At 46.0% G+C, this 10,505-nt stretch overlaps 1 pseudogene; it reads left to right on the top strand.

The window, feature by feature from the left end:
- Nucleotides 1–2,520: 2,520 nt before the first annotated feature.
- On the top strand, nucleotides 2,521–5,190 carry LOC101694552 (annotated as a pseudogene).
- Nucleotides 5,191–10,505: the final 5,315 nt, after the last annotated feature.

Below are 10,505 nucleotides of genomic sequence, written 5' to 3'. Positions count from 1 at the left end.
TCTCCGCTCGTGGGCCAGACTTTTAATGGGGTCTCACCCAACCACAGGGGTAGGGCAGGAAGTCAAATTCCACAATGTGCCCAGAAGGCAGAGAGCTGGATCTATTTGGTGGACCAATGAATAACTACTCCAGCTGGGGAGGCTCTGAAGGATATGTAGAAATCAGGTGAATATTGGCCGGCTGGGTTTGGTGGGGAGAATAGAAGGGTGAGGAAAATTAATTGGGGGCCTTGAAGAGATGGCGGCTGGTGGGGGGTGTGGGGAGAGGGAAAACCATGGGAGAGACAGGAGGCAGAAATGGGCCAGGCACTGGGGGCAGGACCAGTGAGTCTGCCAGTCTGGCTGGAAGAATGCAATTCAAGAGACTCAGCTCCCATTGTGTTTTAAGCGCCAGGGATACAAAGAAGGAAAAGCATGGTGCCTATCTTTGAACAGCCTGTGTCCAGTAGGAGAGCTAGATTTTGTACATAGAATAAAAGGAATCAAATATAAGAATAGCCAGGGTTTATGCTTGCCAGGTACTCTTTCAGGATCTGTAACGTATTCGAACTCACGTTATCATCCTTGGAGCTTAACGAGATACATGCTTTATGATTCCCATTTTATGGGTGACAAAACAGAGGCATGGGATGGCTAATGGAGAGCAGAGGTGGGCTTCAAATCCAGGCACTCTCTGGCCAGTTTCTGTGCTCGTCATCCTAAAGCTTCACTCTACTGTTTTTGTTTGATAACTTGCGAGTTGGGGCTGTGCCTGTAATTTTGGATGGCAAGTAGTTTTGCCTGGAGATCCAAAATGATAGATTGTTATTGGCTGCTTGACGCACCATGTTGGGACAGTTTCCAAGACCAAGCTGGGACTCAGGGAGGAGAGAATGATGTGATTAATTAGTAATGCCTGCCTTGGCGTGAGAGGTGGTATTATCAGCACGATACGTTTGGTGCCCCTGGTCTGTCTAATGCCCAGAGCAAAGTGGATTTCATCCATTTATTAACAGATAAAGTAAAAACCAAACGACTAATTCACTGACTGTTTGCTTTACTTTTCAATCTGTTTTCTTACTTCAAGGCTCCGTCACATTTATGGCAGCCTTAAGTATTCCTTGTTTGAATAGTTAGCTTTTCTTCCTGCGGATTAATGTCTAAAATATCAAAACTGTAACCCCTCGGGCAAACAGAGCACCTTAATTGTCAAAACAACAAAAATATCAGCTACGGTCCATGTTCAATGCATCGCTCCCTGGGTGGGGTCATCAGCTGGGAGGGCCTGACCATGATGATAATTAAGAAAGGATTCTAATTGCTGAATCTGATCACTGTGCAAGGAAGACACCATCACCTGACTTCGGGGAGCCAGCCATGAGAAAACCCAGCTGTAGCATGCATCGTTAGTGGAATTTCCTGCCTGGAAGTGTTGTAAGGCATTTACCTCCTCAAGGAAGGTTCTAGAAACATGGTCTCCCTGCACCCCCAGTCCCCCCATCTCTTTTCTTCTATCTATGCCCCGACTTTCTTTTCCTTCATATCATTCCCTATACGTTCCTAGGAAGGAATCCCAAATCCAGTTGCAAGGAGATACAGATAGAACTCGGAGCTCAGGGCCCAGATGATAAATAGGTTTCCTCTCCTGGGCCAGCTCTGATCAATTGCTTGTGGCTACCGAAATGCTGAGTTGAGAGGGTTTGCAGTGGAGGCAGCCTGAAAGCATACAGGGATTTATTAGTGATGTCTGCTAGGAGCATGGGCTAGGGACCATAATTTGTGTAAGCTTCCACTGGCTCTGCCAAGATGGAAAGCCTGCACTGTTCCTGCAGCTGTGATGTTAATGAACAAGCTTGCCGTTTGATCTGAGATGCTAGTTCAAGTCCTGTCTCTTCTCTCTCAGTGTGAATCTTGGATATGTCATTTACCGTCTCTCAGTCTTAATAAAATTCGAGTAAAAATACTCCTTCTTATGGAGTGTTTGCAAGTATTGTAGGGATGATGTACATTCATTCAACACATCTTTGTTGAGCATCATGGGAGGTGCTGGAGGTACAATGGGGGATGCCCTATGCATTGGTTGCTGCCTACGCAGAGCTCCTTGTCCATCGAGGACATGTATTTATTTTCCGTTGCTGTAACAAATTACCACAAATTTAGAAGCTTCAAGCAATATACATTTTTCTATCACACTTTCTGTGGGTCGGGGGTCTATGTGCAGCTTAGCTGGCTTCTGCCCTTGAGGTCTTATAAGGTTGCATTCAAGATGTCTGCTGAGTGGTGTTCTGGAAGCTTGGCTGAGAAAAAAATCTGTTTCTGAGCTCATTGAGCTTGCTGGAGGAGTTTGATTTCTTACCATGGTAAGACTGTAGGCCTTGGTTTTGGCTGGCTGTCAGCTGGGTTCCATCAGGCTACAGAACATCAGCTCCCTGCACCCCCAGCCCCCACTCTTTTCTTGACTTTTCTTTTCTGGGCACCATTTCTAGAAGCCCATAGAAGCTACCCATGGCAGCTAGAGGCCTCTTGTAGTTCCCTGGCCATATGGGCTTCTTCAACACGACCAGTTACTTCATCAAGTCAGAATGCAAAGTCTCCTGCTCCAGTCTGCTGAAAGAGGGTTATGTAACCCAGCATCACCCTGGGGGTGACCTCCGTTCACCTTGCTGTATTCTGTCGATTAGCATGAAGTCACAGGTCCTACTATAATCAAGGGCAGGGGATTATACCAAGGCATGGGCAAAAAGAAGTGGAAGCCACTGGGGGTCACCTTGGGGTATCTCCACTGCAGAGACATACAAACAAGAGCTTGTTTATAAGAGATCGTCTATATATATGTAAGGGAGACACATACACAAGAATAACAAAGGTGTCATAATTTCTATGATGAGGGAGATTCTGAGTATAAGAAAGCACATGTGGGGGCACTTAAACAGTTTCAGGGCCATCAGGAACTCCTGGAGGAAGGATTTTTTAAGCCGAGAACAAAAGGATCACTAGGGTTAACCATATCATAGGATACTATCCAGATGCTACTTCTTTTCATGGCCCCAGGCCACCCAGAATTGGAACACGTCTTCAGATAAGATCTTTCCAGCACTTACAGTGAGACCCTTTCTGTACTTCCTCTGGGATCTTTTCTTTGTTAACGCATCCCACAGAAAATCAGCTCCTGGGATCAAGTTTTACAAGATGACAAGGAGATGAGTACCAGGCTGAGAGCATGATGGTGGGACAGGAATGGGACTCTAGGGACTCTCTGTTCATCTGGTCAGTTCCTGCTGATTCTCCCTTGGAAGGAAGGGAAGCTGATGAAGGTTCTAAGACAGAATGAGGAAACAAACCACTGTCTGTTTCAGATTGGGCCAATGGTTGAAGAGCCTAAGCTTACTCATTCTGCATAGATCTTTTTAGAAATAACGAGAACATTGATTGTTGCCGTCCAAAGTCAGGTCCCAATTTGTTAAGCTTTTAATAGGCATTTCTTGCTGTTATTGAGAATTATGCATCATAGTTTTGAATATTTGCCGTGTGACAGGCGCCGACTAAGCCCTAAGTGCTTGAGGTGCATTTTCTGTATCAAAGAGAAGAAGAGAAGCTTCCAGGGTGCCTGGGTGGCTCAGTCGGTTAAGAGTCTGCCTTCAGCTCAGGTTATGATCCCAGGTCCTAGGATCGACCCCTGCATTGGGCTTCTTGCTCAGGGTGGACTCTACTTCTGCCCCTTCCCTCCCCCTTCTCCTGCCTTTCCCCTGTCCCCTCCATGTATATGGACTCTCTTTCTCTCTCATAAATAAGTAAAATCTTTATTTAAAAACAAGGAGAAGTTTCCTCCATGTCTTGTAACACATGAAATGCTGGTGGAAAGATTGTCTTGCCTTTTCCTTGCTGCCTGTTCAAGCTTTTCTCACCCTGCGTGCTCCATCTCAAGTCCTACCTCTTCTAAGAAACTGGCCATGAGCACTCCAGGGCCTGTCATCCCTCCACCAAGCTGATCACCTCGTCAGCCTCTGTCTTCCAGCACTTGGAACAGGAGTCCAAGCATTTTGGTGCTCTGACTCACTTGTCCCTTTCTAGCTACACTTCTACCTTATGATCTACCCCCCAGATAGTCTGACCACCATCAGTCTGGTCTCTGTCTGCAATTCTTGTCTCCCTCTGCTCCATCCTGGGCAGTGCAGACAACTGGATTTTCTCAAGTTCAGACTTGCTTGTGTCACTTTATTACTCACAAACTTCCAGGACAGGACTGTGCACACGGATCCCGGGAAGTAGGGCTCAGCATAGTGTGGTGCAGCTCAGGGGACCGGGTCTCAGAGGCGAAGGACAAGCTTTTTGAGAGAGCAGTGGCGGTAGCGCCCCTCGGAGAATGAATTTACGTATGATGATGAAAGCACTAGCAAATGGCTTCTGCACCCCACCGAGCACAGACCTCAAGTGGCGGTCCTCTGTGGTTCTGGGCTAGGAAATCTGGCTGATAAATTAACTGAGGCCCAAAGCTTTGTCTACAGTGAGATACCAAACTTTCCCCAAAATACAGTGCCGAGTGCTGCTGGTCAGCTGGTGTTTGGGCTCCCGAATGGCAGAGCCTGTGTGATGGTGCAGGACAGGTTTCCCACGCACGAAGCCTACTCGATCTTGAAGGTGACATTCCCAGTGAGGTTGTTCTTCCTTATGGGTGTGGACACCCTAGTAGTCACCATTGCAGGGGGAGGACTCGACCCCGAGTTTGAGGTTGGAGATACCATGCTGATCTGTGGTCAGGTCAACCTAACTGGCTTCAGTGGTTTGAACCCTCTTAGAGGGCCCAAGGCTTGAAAGGTTTGGAGTTCGTGTCCCTGCCATGTCCGATGCCTATGAGGCAGAAGGCACACAGTGCCTGGAAACAGATGGGGAGCAGAGGGAGCAAAAGGAAGGCACCTGCGAAAGGAAGGGCAGGCCTCACCTTCGAGCCTGTGGCAGCGCGTTGGCTGCTGCGGAGCCGGGGGCAGATGCTGTTGGCATGAACACAGGTACCAGCAGTCGAAGCTGGCAAGGCACTGTGGACTTCGAGTCTTTGGCTTCTCCCTCATCGCTAACAAAGTCGTCCTGGATTATGACACCAAGAAGGTCAACCAGGAGGAAGTACTAGAGGTCGGGAAACAAGCTACCCACAAATTGGAACAGTTTGTCTCCTTTCTTATGACCACTATTCTGCTGCCTGCCAAAGCCAGTTAACCTGCCCTAGAGTGGTCTGGCCTCTCTCTAATGGGATCTAGTAGCTCCTACCTACTTTGGGTCACACGCCTCTGCCCTTCAGTCATAGGAGAAAGGACAGGAAGATCCCTTTCCTTCACCTTCCCTGTTTCTCCCACCAGACCTTTTTGCACCGGCTCTTCTTTTGCTCAGTTGTCTCAAGGCAGTTATCACCCCTTGTTCCTCCCCAAGACCTGGAGCCAAAGCCCTGCCATGTATAAGGGCTCTTGAACTTGGCACAGTAGCTACTGCTGTCCTTTGGATACAATGCTTTCATATTCCTGGGGACTCAATTCTGCATCCTCCTAAGCACTCGAGCCCATACAAGGGCCAACCCAGTCCAATACCTCTTGGACTTTAGTACTACCAAATTTTGAGAATAACAAGAAAGATGGAAATCCCCCCACCCAAAACAAAACACTTCCAATGCCTCATCTTTAATCCACACCAATTTCTTTTTTTTCTCCCCCCTTTCTTTAGTGATCTCTACCCCCAATTGTGGGGTTTGAACTCATGATCCTGAGTTCAAGAGTCACATGCTCTACCGACTGGACCAGCCTGGTGTCCTTAATCCACACCAGTTTCACCTCCAGCAATTTATCCCAGACATATTTGCCCATGTGTGAAATGATGCTCACCCCGCATACCGAGGGCTGGCTCCCTAGCTGTGCCCGCCTGCACACTCATCAGTCAGGTTAATAAGGTCTGGTACATTCGTAACTGTGGTTTTTAAGCCTGGTTGCACATTCAGGTCACCTGGGTGTGGTGTATTAGGATGATCGCAAATTCTCTGCTACTTCTCCTATTGAGAAGTAGAGTCTCATTCCCCTTCTCTTAAATAGGCATAGTCTCTTGTTTAGGGACTTGCCTGACCAATAGAAGGAGATCAAGTAGATAGCCTGAGACCACGAAGGCTAAGTTATAAGAAGCTTTGTAGCTCCTGCATTGGCCTCTCGGAACTCAAGCTCTGGGATGAGCCCACTGCTATGTAAGGAGTCTGACTATGCTGAGGTCACCATATTGTGAGGAGGCCCAGGTTAGCTGCATGAAAGGGGGTAGGCTGGGGGGGGGGGGGAAGAGAGAGAGAGAGAGAGAGAGAGAGAGAGAGAGTTTTATTCAGTCCCAGCCCAAGCACTAGGCATGTGAGCCAGGAAACTTTTTTTGCATATTTTGGCTTCTGCAAATATGATGTGGGCAGTAACTGAGGTTTCCTGCTGATGTCAGACTCAAGGCCCCAGACCCGTGGCTCCAATCAAACCATTCCTACCATCTCCCAGCCATCCAGACCACCCCACTACTCCCAGTCACTGTGGAGCAGAGAAAAGCTATCCCCACGGTGCTCTACCAGAATTCTTGGCCCTCCAAACTGTGAGCATAATAAAATGGTCATTGTTTTATACTTCTTAACTTCTGAGGTGGTTTATTGCAGAGAACGGATAACAGGAACTCCTGTTCCAATTATTCTTTCAAAATCTCCCCAGGCCCTTCTAATGAACAAGTGTGTTGAGAATCACTGGTCTATACAATTAAATGCTATCTATCCATTTGAAATGAATAAAGAAGCTGTCTTTGGGGTCACTTGGCTGGCTTAGTCAGTGGAGCATGTGACTCTTGATCTCGGGGTTGTGCATTTGAGATTACTGAAAGAAATTAATAAATCAACTTTTTTTTTTTTTTTTTTAAGAAACTCTTTGTTCTGCTCTGGTATGATATCCAACTTATATTCTCAAGGGGCAATTAGAAAGTTACTGGGACAATTTTTATACTACTCTACTCTTTGTGTAAAAGAATTAGGTTGGTATGGATCACTTCTGGAATAATGTATAAGAAAGTGGTAAGTAACATTTTTGTTACTCCCAGAGAGGGAGACTGGGTGGCCAGGGATCTGATGAAAAAAAATGTTATACCCAATGAATAGCTTTCGTGTTTCAAAACACATATATATACCCATTTAATGGTAAAGAAGTCCTACCTGTGGCTTACCAAATCCTTTAGCCTGAGCTGGCCTCAGCCTTCATTTCCAGGCTCATTATTCACTCCTCTGATTTTACACTAAAAACTTGTTGTGTTGAGCAGAATAATGTCTTCCTCCACCTGCCTCCGTCGGAGATGTCCCAGTACCTGGAACCTGTGAGGAACTTTGTGGATGTGACCCGATTAAGTAGTTTGAGGTGAAAACATAATCCTGAATGATGAGGGGCCCATGGTGATCACAAGAGTCCTCGTGAGTGAGAGAGGGAGACAGAAGTCAGAGAAGGAGAGCTAGGGAAGTTAGTGGTTGGAGTGATGTGGTCACTGACTTTGAAGATGAAGCTAAGAGGGGCCCTGAGGCAGGGAATGCAGGAAGCTTCCGGAAGCTGGAAAAGGCAAGGAACCAGATCCTTCTCTCCCCAGCACCTCCGGAACCAACACAGCCCTGGGAATACCGTGATTTTAGTCCAGTGAGACCTATTTCAGACTTGTGACCTCTAGAACTGTGAGATAATCAATTTATGTTGTTTTAAACCACCATGTTTGTGGTAATTTGTAACAGCAGCCATAGGAAACTAACACACTGGTGTTTCTCCAGATGGTGTTCAAAGAAATAGGCCTTTTGAAGGAATATTAATGAAAATAATTAAAAAGTTTTCCAAAGTGAAAGAAACAAACCAACCCAACAGAATATTATAGTTTTTATTCAAGTTAAATGAGGTATAATTTGCACACAAAATATATAGCAAAATGTATGCATTTTATGTGTACAGGTCAATGAGTTTGACATTGATATACATCCGTGTAATCTACCATCTCAGTCATGGTATAGAACATGTCCATTACCACCCAGATGTTTCCTTGTGCCCTTTCCTAGCCCCCCAACCTGCCCCATGTAAACACTGACTTGCTTTTTTCACTGGACAAATAATTTTTTAAAGACTTTATTTATATTATTTTGAGAGAGAGAGTGTGTATTTGTGTGGGGTGGAGGGTAAGGAACAGAGGGAGGGAACGACAATCTCAGGCAGGCTCGGCACCGAGCATGGAGCCTAATGTGGGGCTCGATCCCACAACCGTGAGATCCTGACCTGATCCCAAAACCAAGAGTTGGACCCTTCATCGAGTGAGCCACTAGACAAATTATTTTAATAATTTAAAAATTACTTTATTTAATAATTTGCCCCTAGACAAATTATTTTTAACTGCAGAGTTTCTCAGGATCTTTAGTATGTTGTGAATGCCCAAGGGGACATGCTGGAATTGGAGGTGGCATCTCTAGGTTGTTTTTGACCATGGGTCCTTTTGTTCTAGAGCATCTCACAGGATGAGGGGCTCTCAGAACACACTTGAGAAATGCTTTCCTGCTCACCTGCTCAGCTCAGGCATTTCTTTGCTCTTGGAGTGCCCATTTCTCTCCTTTGAAAATGTACTCATGGATGAGTGCCTCCAGGAAGTAGATCTTTCCCTAGGCTAGGTCTTCTATTCTTTGTTTCACATCCCCTGCAGCACACACATTGCATAATCATTAATAGCAATATTGTACTTGCATTATAGATACATGGTTGGATAGTCTTTTCTAAGGGTATTTGCTTTACTGTTAACATGATGACCAAGAAATGCTCAAGTGTTCATCAGAGTCAAAGAAGCTATGCTCCAAGGTAACTGTTGAGCTGCCCTAGACTTGAGCCCTCACTTGTTAAAACATTTTTAAGCTCTGCTTCAGCAACCTATAGGTGTGTGAGTTTAGTAGGCTGATGGTGAATGACTCCCTCATCTTCTTACCCCATATCCAGCCCAGCACATTCCTGAGTCCTATGGATTTTTCTTCTGAGTGGTATCTCCCATCCTTAGTTTCTTTTCTATGCCCACTGTCAGTGCCCTTGTTCAGGTTCTTACTATGTCTCACCTACATTATTACAAAAATGCAGGTGAGACATGCTCATGAGACATCACTCCTCCTACATGGTCTCTCCACCCTTCGTCTTGCTCCGCCTCTCATCTGTGTTCCATTCTAATGCCAAGATCCTGATCTCGTTCTTCTGCCTGGAAACCTCAACATAGTTGCCCATTGCTTATAAGATCACACTGGAAGGGCTAGGTGGCAGACTTGGTCCTCCTCACAAAGGACACTTGGCCTCTTAAGCTTCACCTGCTATTCTGTTTTTCCACGTCCTCTCTGTTCCAGTGGCTGTGGCTCCTCACAGCTTCATGAGCACTCTGTGTCCTTTCAAGGTGCCATGTTGCTCCTTTAACTTGGGATGCCCTTCCCCTTCTCCAACTGGCAAACATCTAGTCATTGAAAGACTGTTCCAAATATCACCCCAGGAAGACTTCTCTTCTTCCCAAGGTGCAATGAAACCTTTTGCTCCATTACATGTCAGTAAGAGCTGTATACATTTCTTTGGCCCAGCTCTTACCTAATTGGGTCACAATTATTATTGGTTTAGATGCTGTCTCCCTTGTGACAATGTGAGATGTGTAAGACATAGGTGACCCACTTTATTTTTGTATCCCCAGCACTTAGCACAGTGCCTAGCAAAATGTGGTTGTGACTAATAATGACCAATACTTACTGAGTTTTTACTATGTTTCTGTTTTGCAGAAGAGGAAACTGAGCCTTGGAGTAGTCAGAAACTGTCTGGTACAGCTGTTTCTGTCTATTTCACATAACTGGTAAGTGGTGGAACCTGCATTTGAACCTGGGTTTATCCATTTGTTCTTCTGATACTAGTTATCTGATACTAGAAGATACTAGTATCTTCTGATACTAGTATTTCCTGAATGAATGAGTAATTGAATGAATGCGTGAACACGGCCAGTTATTTGAATATTTCAAAGTGTGTATCTTCGAGCAGCAGACCAAGACCATTTCCTTGGTTTGGAAAAGAGAAAGGAAGTGTCTGGGCAGAGGTAATAGGACCAGTGATAAGGGGGTGCAGATTTAGAGAAGTGAGAAGATGTGCTCTAGGATGCAGAGTCGTAAGTGGCAGAATCAGGATTTGAACTCAGGTGGGTTTCCAGGATGGAACCCTGAAGCGTAGCTCCTGCTTCCAGCAACCCCCTTCCCCAGGGAAGTTCCCGCGCTAAGCTTTTCCGGCTGCAGGTTTAAGGAGTCAAGAGGGAGCTTGCCTTCCCTTCCCTCACTACCAACTGCTCACTTTCTCCTTGTCTCCAGACCTGAAGGTGAACGTGGCTGGAGAAAGACAGGATGAGTCTGACATGTCACCAGGAGGAGTCAGTGCTGAGCCTACGCTCCCCTGGTCTGTTCACTCTGTCTTCTACACCCTTCCAAGCCTTATCCTCTCTGCTTATAATACTTCAGT

Source organism: Mustela putorius, unplaced genomic scaffold (genome assembly GCF_011764305.1).
Source record: "Mustela putorius furo isolate JIRA1106 unplaced genomic scaffold, ASM1176430v1.1 tig00000228_pilon_pilon_pilon, whole genome shotgun sequence".
NCBI lineage: Eukaryota > Metazoa > Chordata > Mammalia > Carnivora > Mustelidae > Mustela > Mustela putorius.
The sequence above is the reverse complement of the archived record's forward strand: the minus strand, read 5'-3'. Positions and strand labels throughout refer to the sequence as shown.